Here is a 23,566-nt window from a genome sequence, read left to right on the forward strand (position 1 = left end):
TTCAAATCAATCAAACTTAGTTAATGAGTCTGTTAGACCTTGTTCAAGACGTATGTACCAATAATGTCATCAAGAAAGCACATTTTCTTTTTTTTTACTTTTTAAAACTAAAGGTGTAAAACCGATTTTAAAAAAACTTCTGGCATATATAAGAAACTATATAGAAAGGCATTTTAATAAGCACCAAAAAATAATAGCATGCCGTTAAAACATATTATTAAGACGTCATACTTTTTTGGTTCATCCTATATAATCAAATATATTTTCCTGAAATACGTCCTAGAGTATAAATATCGTCTACAAAATATCAAAAGTCCAACTTTATTAATAACTGAGCTACAGGAGACAGGAGCTGAGCTGGACCAGCCTGTGTGACTTATTACAATTGACGAAAATAATTCTTGTATTTTTATTAGGGGAATAATTCTCAGAAGGAACAGCCTCTATAATAAATTTATGAAAGTTTAATGGCTATAAAAACTGTTTAAATTTTAAATTGTGACACACTTTTTAATGGAAATATACCTTTATTCTTCTCTAGATAAAAGTTATTACCTATTCTACGTAATTTTAATTTAACTAAAAACTACAGAAATTCATCCATTTTTGTTTGGTAATAAAAAAATCGACCCTTTTGTTCTTGTGAAGCATTAATTATTGTAACAGCCCGACTATAACTCAAACCATTTTAATTTATGGCTGTGGGGCACACCCTTGCTTAATTTTTCAATAGAGAACTCAAATTATAGCTAGTCTAAAGAAACAAGGGGAAGTATTTTATAGGCCATAGGTCAAATTCTCGCAGTCTGTAACAAAATTAATCTACAAAAAGACCAAATAAATGTATTTTATTGAACGTTAGCACTGTAGTCTGGCTCTTCTAATTACTAATTAGACATTTCAACCGTCGCCCGAGGTTAAAGACGGCGTGACACAATCTTGTCTCTTTGACCATTCATAAATTTATAACTTTAAACATCTCACTTGACTCAATTGGAAATTCCAACCAGTGACATTCACTCGCTTACTTATTTTCATACAATATCACTTTCTCTGCTCTTGGTGCATAATTTATTCATTGTTCATGAGAATTTTAATGAAAAAAGTGCGTTTATTAATGGACTGAATAAGTGAATGTCATGTGTATAATTATGTAGGTGTTCCATTTTTTATCAGAGAATTAGTATTTTAATTTTTTACATCCGCGAGTGCAAGTTTCACTAAATTGAAAAAAAAAGTTCTTGATGGAAGATTGTTAATCCGTCGGTTAATCCCTTTTCAGTGAAACTAAGTTAAAAAAGGAAAAAAACAGAGAAGACAAAAATAATATATATACAGACAACTCCACATTAGAAGTATGGATAGTTCTAATTACGACAGTCATCTGAAAATTTAAATACAACCATAATCTCTTAGGTCCTGCTCAATGAAAATATTTTCAAGAAGGTGACACTTCCGGTTATACCGGAAATCGCTATCAACTTCCTTTTTTAAATGGAAAGCAATATTTTTTAATGCCTTTTTGGATTACTAGAGTTATTTTAAGATAGTTTTTAAAAGGTTTCGCTATAGCTAAATTTAACAGTTTACAAAATATTTAGGGTTTTTAATATTTTTTTGAACCTTCCAGTTCAAAAATCGATAACTCTGCCATTTTTAAAAATTTGGAAATATTTTTAAGCTCATTTTCAATTAATCCAAAAACGCAGTGAAAAACATAGTTTTCCATTTAAAATAGGAAAGTTGATAACAATTTTCGGTATAACCGGAAATGTCGCCATCTTGAAATTATTTTCATTGAGCAGGGCTTAACAGATTATGACTGAGTACCATCTTTCAAATAAATATCTTTCTTAGAACTAATGTGCTGTTTACACGAAACAGCCTGTAGTTTTATAAATTTTTTGAAATATTATTTTTCGCCAAGAAATCTATATGCATGTTGCGTTATAACTATGTGATTATTATTTTTATGGTGGCACGAAATGGAGAGCCCATTGTTGATAAATTGTGCACTTATGTTGCAACAGCTGCAAATTAAATAAAATGATTAATGGCAGCATAACGTGAAATTGCAGGCGCTTTTGTTGAAGAAAACTCATCAACATCACGAAGTACCAACTAAAAAGTAAAGAACCTCGTAAAGTTGCTTAACTAAATCAATTACGTTCAACACTATTGGAAATATTCACTTTCTACAAAGCAATTAAGATTCCGAAGATGCAAAATAAAATGTGTTGTAGACTTACATGTGAAAACGATCCGTGAAGAAGTGAAATTCTTGCACGATATCTTTAGTATAAACTGCACGAAACCACGTTTTAATAATAAATACCTCCATTTACACTTTTTTTCTAAAATGTATGTAATCATCGTTAGCGTTCTTCCTGATTTTTGATTTTTATGGACGGTTTGTGTGAAGCAATAATTATGCTAAGACGAAAAATCAAAGATAAAAAATATAAATGAAATATTCCATGAAATTATACAGGCTGATTCTTTTAGGGCCTATATTAAAACTATTTAACCTCTAATGTAGGTAAAGCATTAAAATTTTGAGTTCAACAAAATTATTTTCAAGATGGATGAACTACTGGAACTACGAGAAATCGGAGCCAACTAAATAGTATTTAAAATTTTTAAATTTAAGTATGTACATTTTTTGTTAAAAGTTTTATTTGCAAGGGTTTGTTTAAAATATCACAGCCCTTGAAATCTTTACAATAAGTGAATAATTCTTTTTGCATTTGGTGACCAAATGCTCGAAAGGTCTTTAGAAATCTTTAGAATTGTCAACTGTCAAATTGCAAGGCTACTATGATTTTTGAAAATGATAATTAAAAAATGGTTATAACACAGTTTTTTCAAATGGAATGACCCAGTTTTTTTAATGGCAATCAAAATGACATTAATTTTTATGCAGACTTTTATCGACATCTTTTGTCTCAATTTCTTACGGTTTTTAAAATAATCACAAAAAACACAATACTAGGTCATTATTTTCATTTTTAATCGAATAAACCTTCAAAACATACGTCATTAATTAAAAAAGTGTTAAATTTGTCCACCATTTTCACTCAAGAAGTTCAAAATTCGATGACAGACTGACTGAGTTACTTTACATAATTCACTAAGTTATAGTAAACCATAATTGAATATTATTATTTTACTGCTTAGTCGATAATGAACCAGCTAAAAACTAAATAAAATACTGAAGTTTCACAGTTGTTGACCATTTTGCAAGATCACTTGAGTTATAGCCGATTTTTGATAACCATTTAAAAAAATCACACTAGCCTTGAATTTTGACAGTTGACAATTTGAAACTTCTAGAAGGCTCTTCGGACCTTCGGCTATCGAATGCTAAAAATTATCCGCTTATCACAAAGGGTTCTCGTAGTTCCGAAAGCTCAACCATTTTGAAAATAATTTACTTGAACTTGTAGTGGTCGATTTGGATCGTATACAAAATTTTAAAGTCATAGCTGTATTAGAAGTTAAAAAGTTTCTAATTTCAGTCCTAAATGAATCACTCTGTAGCAGGTAGTTGAAGTATGTAGTATGTAGTTTTTTTCAAAATATTTAGACTCCAGAATCGTAAGAACCACTAATTTTTTTTCAGATTCGTCATAACTGAGCTTGAGATGTTTGCCCAAAGTATTAGATAAGTAGATTACTCAATCATTTAGTGTAGGTGTCTTTATAATGACTAAAATGAATAATGTTTATTAAATGCCTCAATAGATAACCTGCAATTTAACATTTTAATTTAACTTGACATTTGATATTAGCATTAAATTCAAATCTGAAAGCACATAGAATTAATCGTTTTTTTAGCACTGCGAGGTTATCAAGTGGAATTAAATTATAGGTATTTAAGTTAACAAAAAAGAAAACGTTTGTTCTGTTTTTCTATGTGTGCAAGTAACACGAAAATATTGAGGATCAGACACTTTCGTAACACAAAGATTTCTCTTAGTGATATGTCCTCAAAATATGAACGTTAATTGAAAATGTAATTTTTATTTTTATTATTGCTCATTTTAATATTTTTAAGGCCATCATTCAAATCTTTGCGCGTATAAAACGCATTGTAAGACTCTTATATAATAAATAACTATTATTTAACTTGCTTTGTTGTAGGTACGTCTGCCTGTTTCATATTTTAAGAGGGTTTGTTGTCGCAATATACCAAAATTTGCATACACACGTAATTAGCAACTGTTATAAACAATTGTCAATACATCGGCTCCTATTTGAAGTATGAAGTTGAAATCAATGCCATCCAACAGAGCAACTAAAATCCTATATTGTTTGGGTTTTAAAGACAAAATCAACCCCATATCTCCCAAAGGAAAAAAGTTAACAAAATCTAAAAGTTAAAACAAATTCTTGGTACCCGAACGAAATTTGACAATAACATTTTCACTTTGACACTTTGCAATCAAGGCCGTTTAGGTGCGATCACCGGAGCGATACTGATGCTGATACCGACTGCATCATTTCACATTTTATTATTTTACTCACAAACAGTAATTTTACAAAAAAATGAGAAGAGCTAAAAAAGTTTCTAAATGGAATAGGCTTTCAAATTCTATTAGTACCAAAGCTAAACTAATTTGTGCTACAAAAGTCATGAAACATTTTATGTTAAGGGTGCCCCAGTAGCCCCCCTCATCATTGCCCAACAAGCTTACAATTTGCACTGTTAAATGAGTGTTTAAAATAACGTCTTTATACTAAATTTTATAAAAATTGGATAAGTATTATTAAAGATAAAATTTATAATGTGTATTTTTGGAGCAACATTGGAGGTTAATAATTTCACCAAAAAATTTTTGGAAAAAAATCAAAAATATTGATTCATTTAATTTCAATGCTCAATCTATGGTTAAAATATATGCACTCGCGGGACCCTGTATAAAGTAACTCAGTATGCCATCGAATTTTGAACATCTTGTATGAAAATGGTAACCAAAAGGATAATTTTTTTAGTTAATAGCAAAATTTTATTGTATTTTTCGAAAGTTTACTTGATTAAAAATGAAAATAATTTGAAATTTTAATTTTTGCGATTATTTCAAAAACTGTAAGAGATAGATATAGAAGATGTTAATAAAAAGCTGTATAAAAATGTATGTTCTTTTGATTGTCATTTAAAAAACAGGGTCATTCCATTTGAAAAAAGTGTTTTATAATTATTTTTTAATCATCATTTTCAAAAAATCATAGTAGCCTTGCAATTTCATAGGTGACAATCCTCAAGATTTGAGAAGACTCTTCGAACCTTTGGCTATCAAATGCAAAAATTCTTATTCACTTATGTTAAAGGGTTTACCAGCTGTGATATTTTAAAAGAACCCTTGCAAGTGAAAATTTGTAGAAAAAATTGAAATACGTCAAAAACTATGACAGAGAAGTACTAACAACTAGGTGCATTTTACTCAGTTTTAAGAGGCGAATTTAAAAAAAAAACATAAAAATAGGTGGTTACTATTTAAAATTTCTCGTAATTCCGGAAGCTCAGCCATTTTTAAAATAATTCAGTTGAACTGAGAATAGTCGATTTACATTGTATTTAAAATCTTAAAGCTCTAGTTATATTGGAAGTTAAAAAGTTTCTAATGTAGGACCTAAAAGAATCAGCCTGTAGAAGTAAGTTGGGCTAAATCGCTCAAGAAATCTGTGGTTCACTGTTGTCCCCATCTTTTCGTTACAGCCTGTATAATATACATAAAATACCATTTTCCGCACTGTTGCTTTTGTGAAACTAGGTAATGTACCAACTTCCTTCCATATAAGAATGTTATACAACTTGTTCTTTGTACCTAGCGGTGGTAAATCGTATCAAATTAGTAAACAATGCACACCTCAAAGTGTCACAGCGTGACCAGACTGCCGGTACTAAAATGTACAGTAACACAAGCAGTAATAATCTCCTCGTCTATGGCTGTGATCTGGACTATGAATGAGATAGTAGAAATCACCACAAAAAACACTAATGTGTCCACATATGGCATTATAGAGAAACCACACCTGATGAACTTTGTCGTAAAGTATTTCGCTACGGTATCTAGTGGAATTTTATTCCGTTACAACTTGGATCAGATCAACTTTTTAGCCGCAAGCAGGATTTGTATGACCTTGCCTTATTTGATTTCCGTTTACTATTCGAAATTGGAAAAATTTGCAAAGTAACGGAGAGGAAAATGGCCTTGAAGGGACACAATTTGCATGTTTAATAAGAACGAAAAAATATCAAACTATATAATCGCCCATAATCAAAGCCAATAACAATAAATTAACTGTAATCACCTAAACAGAACAATACCCTTTTAAATTTAACGACTCGAGACGACACACCCTCTGTATTATTTTTACCAGTCTTTAAATACAACTGAGATCCCCTCATCCCAAAATTATTTTTACTTCTAATCAATCACTCGAAAGAGGAGGAAATCACGATACTTACGTATTAAAATTCTCTTCCAACCAACCAATTTAAAAAATATTATGTAAGGTAATTGATGGTGATCCAGTTGTTGGGCTCGAAACGTAAATTATGGTTATTAGGATGGGTTCATGGGAACCCAGAAATACCTGGAAGTTTTTAACGATGAATTGTGAAGTACGCTCAATGAATGAAAAATTTTCAGTAAAACACCTTGTCAATTTTCGCACGGTTTATATTTTTTAGTGTGAAGGTATTACTTTGGAAGAAAAACTCATCTTTATTCAATTTATTATAGAGAGTGCAAACAGTTGCAGTAAGTGTGAAGGACGGAATTTTGCATTCACCTAATGAGTAATTGCTTCAAAACGACAAATTTAATAAGAAACATTGCAAAAGCCAGGATTGGAAAGTTTAATGATTTTTCGGATAAAAACGATTTATTATTACGTCGGAAAAAATGTGTTAAACATATTTAGCCATTAAATATTAATGCACTGTTAAAAATACCGTTTGAAGACTAATTTTCTAAATACGAACTTATGGGCTACTTTGGATCTAAAAAGAATGTAATAAGTCATCAAATTTTTCCCAATACTGGATTAATATGTACTGGGTGACACTGGTAATATCAACGTCTTTGTGTAATACTTTAACATAATATTTTTTTCTATTTATTATCTACAATAAAAAAAGTTATTGCACTTTAAGTTAAATGCAGCGTTATACATTAATTGTTGTAAAACTTGTTTCACTCTGTAGCAATGCAGGCTGTTCCGTCAAAACTCCTCATTAGAAGTATTGAAGGTTCTAATAAAGATATTCATTTGAAAGTTGGTACTCAGTCATAATCCGTTAAGTTCTGCTCAATGAAAATAGTTTTAACATGGCGGCACTTCCGGTTATACCGGAAGTCGCTATCAACTTTCTTATCTTAAATAAAAAGCTATATTTTTCACTGCATTTTTGGATTAGTTGAGTTCTTTTAGGGGAGTTTTTATCAGCTTTCCTCTCTATATCAAAGTTTAACTGTTGAGATATTAAGGATTTTTGGAAAATTTTTGGATTTGCACCTGTCGCTTAAAAAATCGATAACTCTCTCAGTTTTAAAGATTTTGAAATCATATTTGGAGAATTAAAAGAGAAAGCCCATATCTGTTTTTTAGTGTGCCCAAAACTTTTACGCTTAAGTTTGAACAACTTCATGTACCCATAATTTAATATTTACATATGAGTTCTTAAATTTCTACAAATTTAACTTTAAAAATTTGGGGTTTGGTATCTTTTTTTGGAAATTTGGAAGCACCAAGGGAAAGATCTAGGCTTCCTCTTTCCAATGAGCTGAAATATATTTTCAAATTTTCGAAAATGGCAAAGTTATCGATTTTTGAACTGGAAGGTGCAAATCAAAAAAAAAAAAATTAAAACTGTAAAAATTTTCTAAACGTCTAAATTTAGGTATGGAGAAAGCTTGTAAAAACTCTCTTAAAATAACTCTAGTAACCCAAAAACGCATTAAAAAATATTGCTTCCCATTTAAAATAAAGAATCCGGTATAACCGGAAGTGTCGCCATATATGTTCATTGAACAGAACCTAAGAGATTATGGTTGTACACAAGTTTTCAAATGACTATCGTTACTAGAACCTCCAATACTTCTAATGTGGCGTTTAGACGGAATACCGTCACTATGAAAAATTAAAAAAAATGAATAGGTATTTCAAAAACAAATAATAGTTATTTGTATAACAAGTTGAAGTTTTTAATCACGCACCTAGTTGTAAAATTTATGAATAAAAAAAAATAAATACACACTATTTTAATAGTTTTTGACCGTAATTATTTAAATTTATTACAAAAATTTTAAATAATTACTTTGTGAATTAGTTCGGCAAATTTATGAATGATTAAATACTTAGGTATATAATATGCATATGATAATATGCCAAATATTCTCTTTATTTACTTATTTTGGTTTCCTCTTAACATTTTAGATATTTTCAAGGTATGTATAAGTAGACTAGCTGATTTCATAGATTATATATAATCCGAGCGTTCGTTAAAAGCCGGGTTCGCTATAACCGAGTTCCAGTGTAACCTACAACTTTCAATTCTTAAATACTTATTCAACAAGGTTTAAAAAAATAAAAAAAAATGTTTTTCAGAAAAAAGCTTTTATTTAAGAGATGCACTAAAAAGTAAAAAATAATGTTTTTATATCAGAGGAGAATATTTTGGGTTGCAATTAGAATTTTAAAATTTATAAAAGTTTTAGGAACAGTGCTCAATTTAAGAAAGTAATTCTATAATTCCGTATTGTTATGACTTATACCGTTCCCATAACCATAAAACATAACCTAAAACTTTAAAACCTCACTTAATCCCTTTAGGGGGTATTTAACTACATTGGATTGCATTGTCACACAGATTAAGTAAGTATGCAAAATTTCAATACATTGGGACAACGGGAACCCTTTCAAATTTGGTTCCAAAAATATGAAACAGACAGACAAACAAAGCAAGATAAATAAAAGCTTATAAAAAACGGAGCGTGCACATAATCTATTATCTATCAAATTATTACAAACTACCAAACCTTATTTTTGCTTTCGAAGTTTTATTAAAGTTAATAGAGTATTTATCTGTCTTAAATAAAAATAATAAACACATTTTTAAGCTAATATAGACAAAGCATTGTCTTGATTTTCAAGAGTGTTAAATTCCAGCACACGAAACAATCGAAATGCTATCATAATATTTTCCCTTATTAACATTTTAGTAGTTTTGTACTAATTTAATATAATAGCGATAATTAATTGCTTTAAATTAAAAACAAATATTTCCCCATCTTAATGAATTAATAAACACTTAATTCAATTATTGCCCTGCCTCTTTTTCTATAATTATTTTCTCACCATAAGAAAGTAAGTATTGTTTTTTATAAGAGATTAAAAGCAATAAAATAAATGATCTGTTTTCATTTAAAAGAGAAACACCCAAGTTTATTGACTTTACTTTCAGAAATAATAATTCGATATGCAAACCACTGAGTACATGTTGTGTGTTTAAGTTTAAAATTTTCGCGTTTTCACTGCTATTTCTTGGCGGAATTTTAATAGCGGTCATTGTTGAGATTAAAAATTTTAGTGTGATTATAACAGAAACATGTGTATTAAAATTACAAAAAAAATGTGTGACTGGCGTGTCAGAGTGTTTAACACTCTTGTGTGTGTTTATTGTTCATAATAAAGCGACATGAATTACAAAGACTATTATTCCAAGTTGTATACTTGTTAATTATTACGTGTAATACCTGTAATACATGATTATTACCAGTCGTTGACAATCTTTCTTTCAAAAATTACAAGATATTATCTCCATGTGAATGAAACGTTTCCTTTTCAGTTTGGCGCAAGGTGAACCACTGGTTTTATACCCACACGAAAACAAAGAGGAGATAAATAAGTACATATCACTAATTTCAATGGAAGGGGCCAAAGAATTAAAAAATAAAAATAATTAATAAAATAAATTGTGTGAGCACTTGCTTTGTCACACACATAAAAAACACTTTCTTTGTCGCAAGCAAATTGAAAATTTTGAAAAGTGAACAAAAACACAAAAGTAATTACGATTTTTATTGAGACTGTATGGTTATGTGGGATTTACATTAAAAAGCCTTGGTCATATACAACATGTTCCGTCCAAACCCCACATTAGAAGCGTTGGGAGTTCTAGTAATGATAGCCATCTGAAAATTTGTATACAACCATAATCTCGTAGGTTCTGCTCAATGAAAATATTTTCAAGATGGTGACACTTCCTGTTCTACTGGAAGTCGCTATCAACTTCCTTATTTTAAATAGAAAGCTATATTTTTTAAGGCGTTTTTGGATTATTTGAGCTATTTTAAGGTAGTTTTCATAAACCTTCCCTATATTTAAATGTAGCCGTTTACGAAATATTTAGGGTTTTTTATTTTTAATTAAAACTTTCAATTTTCTAATGTGGGGTTTAGACGGAACAGCCTGTATAGTAGTGATTCTTAATAATTATAATTCAATCACTCACCTAGGAAGTAATATGATACATTCCACGAAAGTAATAACAATTACAACCTGAAACAAAATGAAGACTAGTGATAGTTGAATTTTTCGTAACTGAAGATGAGAAATCAAAAATGATTACATGACTTTCCAACTTTCCACATCTTCCTCCACAATTAATTTTCTTGCTAAAAAAATCATACGTCCTTCTACAATAATGAATAATTCATTTTAAAACAAGTTGATTGCAATTTTTCAGTTACAAAATTATGTAATGTTGTTGCATTTCCTTATTTAAGAAAAGTTAATAATCTCGTAATTATTCACCAAGGTGTGCCATATTGCAAGGGTTACGACATACTAACTAAAGGCAAAAAAAATAATTTATTGCAAACAGATGTAATGGGAACAAATAATTTTGATTAGTGTTGAAAGTTAGGTTCAATACCCATTGATAAATAAATCTCGTGAAATTTTCTCACACAGGCAGACATCTGAAACATTTGTTTGATAACCGCTTGAAAAATGATGCTGGTGTCTATTTTTAGTAACTCGAAATATTCGAGATAATCTTCGATAAGTGCACTGTTAGGTGAATGAACCAAATCTATATTTATACTCACTGTTTTAATTAAAGCCACAATTCTCGAATAAACGGCCCGGAAATGCGAAAATTACAATCATAATAGAACAGTAAATTTACAGAAATTAAACGCTTGGAATACAATAACATTGAAACAAGACTTGTTTAAAAGGAAAGTTGCCCGAGGACGGCTTCCTCTAAACTTTAGCCTTGAACTTCGAAAATGTTTGATACGAATTATCTATACAATCTCTTTTCATTTGCATGTTTATTAAGACAGACTTGAAGTCGTTTCGGCCAGATGGTAGGCGATTTAAATGCGATTTTGGAGCAGATTTAGTGAAAGTTTAATTAAGATTGCTACATTTAGTATCAGAAAACGCAAAAAAGTATATATTGTTATACAGGGTGTTAGGGAACCGCTTAGCATTACTTCATACGTGAATTTGTCATGACAAGATGAGTAAAAAACCCTTATCATTTTTCCAAAAAGTGCGTACTTTTTTCAGAAATTTTTATTAACCTACCTTTTGAGAGCCACTGTGTAGCTTATGGTAGTTTATTAGCAGTTAATTTTTACATTAAACAAAATGGAGATGGTGGCATATGGGCGTTTTGAGAAATTTACAAAATTGTGGCTAACATGTTCATTTGTGTGGAAAGTTCGAATCCCTGTCCAGGTAAAAATTTATTTTTGTTTTTTTTTGTAAAATTTAATAATAAAACACAAATTGAAATAGAAGAATAACGTAGTGGACTAACAAGTTAATGTACCTCTGCTGTTTTGTCAATAATATTAAAATTTACGTTAATTTTTATAATTCTGGTTCAGCGGTTCTCAAAATTTGGGACTTTAGTTTCAGAATGATTTTTGGGAAAATTATGCATTTTTGTTCTACATATATTTTGATTAATCGAATAACCTTGCCATTCTTTATCTACCTTTAAATTTTTGCTAAACCATTCCCTAATACGCTGTATTTATAATAGTATATTAAAGTATAACTGGATATTGAGGTCTTTAAAGCACGCGCAATTTTTCGAGCACGACGTAAAGAAACAGTTTTTGGCTGTAAATGAAAACTATTTTTTTCTGTTTTCTTTTCTGAAGACAAATGGTATTTAGTGAAGTTTTAGAACAATTTAATTTTTTAACAATTTTTGTCAGTTCAGATCGATGTTTTTGTCTTCTATAAAGACAAATGGTATGTAGGATAAGTTGTAGAACAAACTGATCTTTTAAAAAAGTGAAGTAGGAAAGATCGTTTTTTTTTTCTACAGCGTGCTCAAAAACTGGCGCACCAACTCAATGGTGTGTGGTAGAGAAGTGGTTACATATAAAGGTAAAAATAGTAAAAAAACCTTTGTATTAAAGTTATTGATAAATAACTAATTTTAGGTAAATGATATGTGGCAACGTTGTCTTACAGTCATGTTTGCAATAGAATTTGATCAACAATGAAAATAAATCATTTTTGAAACGGTTTCCTAGGAAATAATTCCCAGTGTTGGCACATCTACACATTGTGATTTTTTGGATGAATTTTAATTTTTTTAAATTAAAAAAACTGCTAAAATCAGATAGTAAATTTTAAAATAATTATTCATCGTTTTGTTACGGAACGATTACCTGGTATGAAACATAAACATATAAAAAATAATGAAAACTACAAAAGTTAACACAATAAGTTTGTACCTCCAGATTTTTTAAAATATAACTTTAGGAATTTTTTCAACATTTTTCCCGTAATCTGCACTTGCTTCTCAATAACGTACCACTGATTTGGTGCGCCAGTTTTTGAGCACCCTGTATGAAAACAAGTGGTATTTTATTTAGTTGAAGTTGCAGAACAATTTTTTTTTTAAATTTGAAGAATAAATGGTTTGGACCTTATCTAGAGCACACTTTTAAACTGGTTAACATTTTCTTTTGTACGAAAGGAAACAGTTTTTGACTGTAGATTAGATAATTTTTTTTGTTTTTAGTGAAGAAAAATGGCATTTGGGTTATATAGTAGAAAAAAATAGATTTTCAAAAAAGTGAAAAGTAGTTTGGACTTTGTATGGATCAAAAACAAAAGAACAAAACCAACGACATTGATGCAGTGCATCAATACTTGGTTAAAACTTTAGAATCTAAAGTTTTTTGGTAATTGGGACTTTTAGCAAAAAATGAAACATATCGTACGACCACATTTCATGTTGAAGATTCACAAGTAAGGGATGTAAAAGATGTATTTTTATGTGCGGGATATAGGTATGGCGTATAAAATTAAGGTCATCAGTTGGTAAAATTTCTCAATCTGCAGCTGCAAAAAATATGAATCACTTTCTTTAATAACTGTCATTGGTCGTCGGCACATAATTTGTATTAATTAAAATTTACGATTATTTGCCTATAAAAAATCACAATAAATATTTTTTAGCACACTTTCAGTTTCCCAATGAGGTACCTAAATAACTCGAGTCAAATGTCGAAGTCAAGTTATTTTTGCAAAGTAAATGCAATTCAAATGATTGATGAGACAAAAATCCGATTAAGCAAACCTACTCAAAATCTGAGAAAGTGAATTTTGTTTCGTGCCAAATAAAGTCTGTTGATATTAAATGGACTCCTTTCATATTCATCTAAGCGTCAAGTTCAAGTTATCCATTTAGCACCTACACGACTTCTAAATAGGATAATTTGAATACATTATTTTGCGTGGACACGAATTTTAATTAATTAGTACAAAAGCAACAAGTTTGAAGTTAGACAATCGTAAAAATTCTGAAGAACTGTGAAGGTTGAGAAACATCTATTGCCCAACAGAAATGTCGACAACAATACAAGAAGATAATTGAAAGAAAAAGTTTGAAGGGCAGGCGTACTGTATGGTCAATGCAATAAAAAATAACTCATGTTTTACAGGACTATTTCGTAAAAAATTATACGGCTTAAAGAATCATTTTTACGTTTTGTTTTACTTTTCTTAAAAATTTGAATTTACTCTTACTTGATCTTTTTGTAGTCATTGCCTGTAATATCAATTATTGTAGGGTCATAGTATGGCAAGTAAGCTAGCGATCAGAATGATTGCAAGAGCCAGTCAACCGTAAATACCTACATATTCACGCCCGCAAGGTCATTGGACTTGCTTCTATCAAAGACAGCCATTTCTTATTTCTATCAGTTCGACTATTTCATACATCTCAAAGCGCACTTTACTCAAACCATAGGCAATTAGCATTAAATGATTCCGAGAAAGTATAATTCAGGAGTCTGAATGCTTAGGTGAATCCATGGAGATAAGAGGATTCGCGACGAAATCATAAAAAGTATACACACACATAAATATTCATAAACGTTTGCTTAGAACAAGTAGATAAAGGTCAGCAGTCAGTGGACTCTGGGTACGCATCTCTCTCTACTTGACACTATTTAGAACTTGGAACGGTACTGGCAATTTTTGTGTACGGTTGTGTTCAATGCGAAATTTTATTATATAGACAGGCAACAATTGAATTGGACTCGGAAAAGTGCTTTAATATACGGATAATAAGTGGTTGAGGTAATTATTCCGTCTTCACACAATTAAGATAACCGCTCCTTCGTCGCTGGTGCTTCAAAACTATCAAATTATATTTAGACGTTTGAATAAAAGAAAAATTAACTGTACTACAAATAAACAAAACCGAACAAATCATGCTGATTCTTTTACGGCCTACATTTGAAATTTTTAACTTCATGAAGAGTCACCAGCCATTCCATGAAATGTCGACAGGCGACTTCAACATACAGGATGATTCTTTTAGAGCCTACATTAGAAACTTTTTAACTTCTAATACAGCTATACAGATTATTTTCAAAATGACTAAGCTTCCGAAACTACAAAAAAGTGGCGCCAAGTTTGAAATTTCAAATAGTAACCACACATTTTTATTACATTTTTATATTCACATTTTCAAACAGAGTAAAATTTTTCAACTCTTGAACCCTTTGCGATAAATGAATATTTTTTTTGCATTCGGTAACCGAAGGTTTGAAGAGTCTTCTAAGATTTTCAAAATTGTCAACTGTCAAAATTCATAGCTAGTATGATTTTTTTTATAATGGTTATCAAAAAACTGCTATAAGTCAGTTTTTTCAAATAGAACCATCCTATTTTCTTAAAGGCAATCGAAAGAAAATCGATATTTATAGTGACTTCTATCAATACGTCCTATAATTATCTCTTACAGTCTTTGAAAGAAATCATAAAAATCAGATTTTACTTCGTAGTGTTCATACTTAATCAAGTAGACCTTGCAAAACAAAATGATCAACAATTGCCAAACTTTAATATTTTATTTAGTTTCATTATCAAATAAGCAGTAAAACAATAATACTTAATTACGGTTTACTATAACTCAGTGAATTATGTCAAGTCAATCTGGCATCAAATTTGAAATTTCTTGAATAAAAATTGTGAACAAATCGAACATTTCTCTTAATTAATATCACAATTTTATCGTATTTTTCCAAAGTTTACTTGATTAAAAATGAAAATAATGAGCTAAAATTCAGTTTTTTGCGATTATTCCAAAAACTTTCAAAATGGCTGAATTTCCGGAACTACTAGAAATTTTAAATAGTAACGACACATTTTTATTGCATTTTCAAATTCGCTTTTTGAAACTGAGTAAAATGTATCCTAGTTGTTAGATTTTTTGTCGTATGTCAATTTTTTATACAAATTTTCATTTGCAGTACTTCATTTAAAATATCACGGCTCGTGAACCCTTTACAATAAGTAAATAATTTTTTTGCATTTGAGAGCCAAAAGTTCGAAGGGTCAAGTCTTCAGGAATGTCATCTTTCAAATTGAAAAGCTACTATGATTTTTTGAAAATGATGATTAAAAAATAATTATACAAAAGTTTTTTTCAGATGAAATGACCCTGTTTTTTCAAACAAACATCAATGCATTTGCAAATGCAATCTTACAGCATTTGAAATAATTGCAAAAAACTGCAAAAATTGCAAATTGCAAAAATTTAGCTCATTATTTTCATTTTTAAGCAAGCATTTGATCGTAAAAATACGATAAAATTGTGCTATTAATTAAAAGAAATGTTCGATTTGTTCACTACTTTTATTCAAGAAGTTTAAAATTCGATGGCAGACTGATTGAGTTACTTTACATAATTCACTAAAGTATAATAATAATAAACCATAATTAAATACCATTGTTTTGCTGCTAATTCGATAATGAACCAGCTCAAAACTAAATAAAATATTGAATTTTGACAATCGTTGACCATTTTGCAAGTTCTACTTGATTATCTACGAAAATTACAAAGTAAAATCCGTTTTTTGCGATGTTTTTCAAAAACTGTAAGAAATAGGTGTAGGACGTATTGATAAAAGTCACCATAAATATCGATGTTCTTTCGATTGCCGTTAAGAAAATAGGGTTGTTCTATACAAAAAAAACTGAGTTATAGCAATTTTTTGATAACCATTTTGAAAAAATCATACTAGAATTTTGACAGTTGACAATTTTGAAAATTCTAAAGACTTTTCACACCTTCTGTTATCGAATGCAAAAAAATTATAATCTTATCGCAATAGGTTCCAGAGCTGTGATATCTTAGATAAACTCTTTAACAAAAAAATTGTCATATGTCAAAAACTATGACAGATAAGTACCAACAACTTGAGTAAATTTTACTCAGCTTGTAAAGGTGAATTCAAATATGCAACAAAATTGTATGGTTACTACAATATGTTCAAAAACAATTGTTTATCAAGTTGACTATGGACTTCAAATTCAATGTGCCGCTTTGTCTAAATGACTATTGCAGTTTCTTTGTCAAATCTTTGAATTAGATTTTTACTCACTTTTTTGCATTTTTTTGCAAAGTTGTTTCAAGTGTGTGCAGGGTTTGTCTTGATTTGTGTTTTATATTTTCGTCATTTTTTGTTGTTGTATATTCTTCGTTTTTGGTTCCACAGCCTTTCTGCATTATTTTGACGAATCTATCACTTTGACGACATTCACAATTTAAATTAAGCGGCACAATACGTTCAAATTTTATAGATGACTTGATGAACAACCATTTTAGAACAAAAATTTCAAACTTGGAGCCAATTTTTTGTAGTTCCCTAAGCTCAGCCATTTTGAAAATAATTGAGTTGAACTCAAAATGGTCGATTTGAAGAATGTAGGCCCTAAAAGAATCACCCTGTATAGAAATTGAATAAACTTTTAACAAAGGCCATAATTTTTCGCTCTTAATTAAGCAACACATGTAGACTTGTTCTGGTTACACAATAATTTTGTTAACTCGAATAACCAACTTATTATTCAAGTGAAACAGTATCCTTGTGTCTTTACAACAACAAACTGTACATTTATCGGCATTCACAACCTTTTGCAGAAAAACCGTTGAAACCACAAAGATTCAAATCCGTTAAAAATGTGCTTAAGTTTTTTAAATTTATGTTGATTGTGATGCAAATTGAAATGCACTTCAAGGTAACGAGTGAAGAAAGAATTATCGCGAGATGTGTCGAAATCGGAAACGGAAACATGATAAACTAATGAAATTAATTCGGTTTTAAATATCACTTTTCTTGAGCAAAAAATCCGAAATACAACAAGAAGTTGTATTGCTCTATAATTGCTAGAAATCAAGCGGAAATTACAGCGAGGAATTATCGATGCAATTTGCATACGATCTGTTATCTCGTATTACACAAACTTTGATTGGCAATTAAAGGAAGAAAAAGTGAAAAAATGTAAGCAAAATCATAAAGCGAAACAAATAAGAAATAGAACTAAACACGAGTTATGCATGATTGCGCTCAAAATTTTAATTAACCAAATGTCAAATACAAAATTCCTGTGTTTTTCTGTTGTTATTTCGCGTAATTAATAACATAACACAATTCCAAGAAATAAAAAATAATGAATGAGCAAAGGAATGCGTAAACAAGACATAGTGTGACCTACTCTAATATAAAACTGCAAGTATTTGTTGTGATAACAGTCAACGTCTTCACACTGATAAAAACTTGCATATTTGAGGTTTCTCTTACTTATGATTGTGTATTTCACACAGGAAGTACGGCCTAACGGCAAGTAAATTACATCTAATTTAAATTTTGTGGGCCATAATAAATTGACGTTTGTTTCACGCTTTCTTCTACGACAATACTGGATTTTTTTATGTATGACAGATGTTGACATAAGCGGCAATGAATCAGTTTTTAAATTTCCTAATATAGCTTTATTCGCGTGCAATCTGAGTAAGCAATGATCGCTAGTAATATGAGTCAAGAGAAATTATTATTTTTGAAAATTGACAAATGTTTGCCAAAAACTAGTTAACAATAGAAAGTTATTAGCAACAAAATGAAGAAAATATGTCACTCTAACAATATAAAAATGTCTGTATGTACAATGTGTTTCTAAATGATTCTCATCTAGGTAACTTTGAAATTGGTTTATATGTAAAAAAATTTGTGCCGCTCTGCTCAATTGAATCTTCTCTCAATAAATGTCAAATCTGTCAGTTGAGAAATTCAATTAGTTTCTTTTAAAAATTACGTTAAAATGCAACTAAATTGTTACACCGTGCAAGAAAACACTTAGATTGTTTCCGAATTGGAGTGTTAACAAATGTCTTTCTTGATTCGATGTCTAAATGCCTATCATTAGTTATATGAAGAGGCATTTTCTGATTTTACATGAGAAATTCACAGACGACTAGATGAAAAGCATTTAAAAACACATTGTATTTATGTAACTATAAACAGAGCAAACTGTAACAGCAGCTTAACGATGCAAATTGATTACAAAAGGTAACACTCGAGGTGTAATGAGGCCTGAGGTGTCATAACAAAGACACATGGCTTTTTAACGATGCATTTTCTTAAAATCGGATTAAAATTACCGGTTTGGTACATATGTGGGTCAGAAGTTTACAATGCCGCTCTTTAATCAGACTTGTACGTTTCTATAAAATAAAATTCCTCTAAAATTTTGAAATCAATATCCGATAAAGCAATAAATCGGGGACTAATTACCATTTTATCAAAGTGGGTGAAAAGAGTTGGAAATGTTGGCATAATTCAGGTGAAATTTCGTAAGCATTCATTGTACGATTTAATTTGTATAATTATTAATAACTGAATTACTGGCTAATTGCATGATTTTCAAACGCTATAAAAAAGAAAGCCTGATTCAGAGAAATGCTACTGGAAAATTTATCTCAAAGAGAAAATCGAGAAAGAAGTAATAATTTAATACAATTGAACTTATAGTGATGCTTTTTTAATAACAAAAATTGAGGTTATGCAGAGGTTTGGGGATCAATGACCCCGCTACCAACTTTGTAAAAAAACACGAATGCTTCGCAGAAAAAGAGAAAACTTTCTATCGAAAAATACACAAAAGATTTTGTTTGAGGTGCTTTGACAGTGAAATGATATTTTTCAGTTTGTTCGAGAGTACCTTAAAAATCATTGTGAATTAAAGTTATCATTAGTCAGGTAAATCGTTTGTAAAATACGAGTCTGAGGATTAAATAAAAGGATAAACTTTTTAATAAAAAATAGAAGGCTATAAAACAATAGACCCATTTTTCTTAATTTCGAAAACTCTGTCAAACATTTCGCTAAAGAAGGCCAGATTTGTGGAAAGACAACTTTGTAAATCCGTATTTTAATTTTCACCGTTTTCGCTAATTTTCTGGATTTTGTTTTTTTTTACTTTTATCTTCGTTTCTGAGTTACACTTTTTAACACAAGTTATATTTAAAAAAAAGTAGAAAAAACAGTATATTACACTTGTTTTATAAAATATATTTTTTTTTATAAAATATATTATATTTTTCAGTTTGTTCGAGAGTACCTTAAAAATCATTGTGAATTAAAGTTTTCATTAGTCAGGTAAATCGTTTGTAAAATACGAGTCTGAGGATTAAATAAAAGGATAGACTTTTTAATAAAAAATATAAGGCTATAAAACAATAGACCCATTTTTCTTAATTTCGAAAACTCTGTCAAACATTTCGCTAAAGAAGGCCAGATTTGTGGAAAGACAACTTTGTAAATTCGTATTTTAATTTTCACCGTTTTCGCTAATTTTCTGGATTTTGTTTTTTTTTACTTTTATCTTCGTTTCTGAGTTACACTTTTTTAACACAAGTTATATTTAAAAAAAAGTAGAAAAAACAGTATATTACACTTGTTTTATAAAACTTACTTGTGGCACACAATAAAAAGTCTTAGAAAATTCGTATAATAATATTAATATACTATTGTTAACTTGTTCATTTCACATTATTTTAAATCTTATCACCATTTAATCGTTTCATAACATAATGATGATTGTGTTTAAATTTACTATCAATGTCTGGCAGTTTTTTGAATAAAAAAATCGTCAAAAAATGAAATTTGTAGATGTAACAACAATGTGTATTATTTATTTGAAATTTTTTATTTATCAAATTTATTGTCTAGATTTTTTTACTATTTTTACCTATATCTGTACGCACTTCTCTTACACTTACAATTGAGCAATTTCAAGCAATTTTCGTTTAAATTCCTTTTGGTATAACTAATTCCAAAGTATTTATGTGTTTATTTGCTTTCTTGTAAAAATAATATTAACAAAATAGCAGTATAAAAAATTTTTTTTGAAAATGTAAAAAATAACATTTTTTCGAGTAATAACCTAATAACCTCTTAAATAACCATGAAACTTTGTCACCGTTAATTGTATATTTATATTTTTTCATACAGCGTGACCCAGGGGTGTGTAATCGCTACTCGGTCCATAACTTTTTTGCTATTTAAAATAGTGCCAAGCCGTTTTCGTTATCTGATAGATCGACTTAAAGTCCACAAACTAAAAATATTTACATAATACACATGGTGTTACATATAATATAGTATAATACTCAGGCTGGTGAACCAAAGTTATATTTTTTTTAATGGAACATCCTATATATTTTTGCATAGTTGAATTCTACGCAAAAATAATGTAACTCTATATAAACTATTATGGGTCTATCTTATTTCGTTTCGAGATTATTTAACTTTTCGTTATAAAAAAGACCAACATTTGAAAAATCATAGCGAAGTCGCTTATGAATATTTTCCGAAAAATTTGTAACAGAAAAACTTAGAATACCTTGCAGTTTTAGTAAATAGTCGACTTTTAATTAAAGACGCAGATAATGTACAGGATATGCCAAAACGCAAAAAGTTGAATAACTCATTTTTTTTCAAATGGAACACCGTGTATTTTATTACACGTATAGATAGCATTTTTGATAAGCTTTCTAGTGGTATGGGGTTTGCATAGAAAATTTAAAATGTTTTTCGAGATTTAAAAAAAATAATTTATTACAAGAAATTTTGTTAGCCTAGAATCTGATAACTCAAATAGTAATTAATTTTTTGATATGTACTAATGTGACTAATTACATTAGTAATCTAATTATTGCTTGATACGTAATTTCACTGATCAAGAATTAATATTAAATAATTAAAAAAAAAACATTTTAAGAAATATTTCAAATTTGCTATAGGTACAAAACGTATATCATAAGAAAGCTTATGAAAAATGATATCGATACGTGTAAAAAATACATGGTGTTCCATTTGAAAAAAATGAGTTACTCAACTTTTTGCGTTTTGGCACACCTGTACATTACCTCCGTGTTTCAAGTAAAAGTCGACTATTGCAAAAGTACAGGTTATTCTGAGTTTTTCTGTTGCAAATTTTTCAAAAAAGATTTACAGACGGCTTTGCAGTAATTTTTCAAAATTGTTTTTTTTATAACGAAAAATTGAATAATTCCGAAACGAAAATAGTTTATATAAAATACATTTTTGAGTAGAATCTAATCATGCAAAAATATGAATTAAAATTAAAAAAAATAACTTTGGTTCAACACTCCTGTGTATAATAAAAATTATTTTTGTTTGTGGACTTTAAGTAGATTTATCGGATAATGAAAACGGCCTGATAATATTTCAAATAACAAAAAATATATAGACCCTGCATAACGATTATTCATCCAATAAGATGATTAATATTTACATGATAATAAAAATATTTTTAAGCAATAATTATGTCAAAATCTTAATCAATTATTACTTTAAAAATTTAAAACTGGAGCAATTATATGTGTATTTTTATCTCTTTTCCTTTTGGAATTTCTACTGATAACTTAAAATTGATCGATTTATAAAGGTCACTTGGGTTAATAGGTGAAAAACTAGAATGAAACGTTTTGTTCTTTTTTGACTTTTAAATTTTGTTAGACATAAATATTCGAACAAAGCCGACCACGTGTCTGCTACCACTAGTACGGTAGGTCAAGAGTAACATTTAAAAACCCTCATCTAAATGAAAAACTCACCATAAAACAATGAAACAATACAGAAATAGGATATCCGATATAAAAATACACTTCGATTGTGAAAAAAAAAGCGTTTATGAAATGTTGAACTCGCACTCGCACACGACTGCACCAACCGACCAAACACTCTACGCCCTAAAAATCCACTTCCATACTTCCATCACATCACAGACTGTTCGTTCTGTTCTCAAGTCTCTCCACTCCACTCCCACCACGCCGAACCCATATGAATAACTTTTAACTTACCGTAAAAGAAATAAATCTTGTCTCCGGTTGAGAAGAAAGTTGATTCATGCAGACGTCCCCACTACAGTTCTACTTTTGGGGCCACTTGCCGCACTCTTGATGGACATCTGGGGTCGGATGCGATAATAGCTTTAGAGGATTTCCGACCATTTCCGATTCCTAAGTTTTGTTAAATTCCAGACATTCTGAATTATTAAAAAGTGATTAATTGAACTGTAATTACTATTGGTTTTGTGACTGTTTACGCATGTGAGAGAAATGAGTAACTTATAATTACAAGTGGAATCATCAAGAAATAACTTTAAAATTGATTGTATTGAATTAAAATAAAAAATCACGTAAATATTATTAATGCAATAAACACATTGAAAAAATGTTTTTTTTAGAAAAAAGCTATTATTTAAAAGATTCACTAAAAAGTAAAAAATAATGATTTTCTATCAGAGGTGAATATTTTTGCTTACAAATTAGGATTTTAAAATTTATAAAAGCTTTGATACTGATCTCACATTACACTATTTCCAATGTTTGTAATGTTAATATCAGTATTTACTATTTCAAAGTGTACCAATAAAAAAATAGTATATTATTAGTGGATATTAAGATCTTTAAAACACGCGCGATTATGACATTTTCGAGAAGCTTATTTTTTTCTGAACTGAAAACAATATAAATACAGTTTGATATTTTTATATACTTTTGATAAAAAATATCTTTAAAATATTTGAAAGTAGTTGGCCATAGAAAAATTATTTCACATAAAAGGTGTGAATAATCTAGAAATTTTGTGAACGGTTATTAAAGTTAACAATGTAAAATTATAAAAATAAGCTATGTTAA

At 29.4% G+C, this 23,566-nt stretch overlaps 1 protein-coding gene across 3 annotated transcripts in view; it reads right to left on the reverse strand.

The window, feature by feature from the left end:
- The window catches only part of LOC656470 (uncharacterized protein), a 39,934-nt gene extending 17,119 nt beyond the window's left edge, over positions 1–22,815 (reverse strand). Inside the window, exons 1-2 of one of the 3 annotated variants that reach the window (XM_064358132.1) lie at positions 22,727–22,815; positions 10,523–10,569 (exon numbers count right to left, since the gene is read on the reverse strand). The gene's annotated coding sequence lies outside the window, so the exon portion shown is untranslated. Of the gene's footprint in view, positions 1–10,522; positions 10,570–22,480; positions 22,692–22,726 lie in introns of those variants that run through there. The other 2 variants (XM_008198576.3, XM_962999.5) reach the window with 2 other exon arrangements.
- Positions 22,816–23,566: the final 751 nt, after the last annotated feature.

Source organism: Tribolium castaneum, chromosome 7 (genome assembly GCF_031307605.1).
Source record: "Tribolium castaneum strain GA2 chromosome 7, icTriCast1.1, whole genome shotgun sequence".
In the NCBI taxonomy this organism is placed as follows: domain Eukaryota; kingdom Metazoa; phylum Arthropoda; class Insecta; order Coleoptera; family Tenebrionidae; genus Tribolium; species Tribolium castaneum.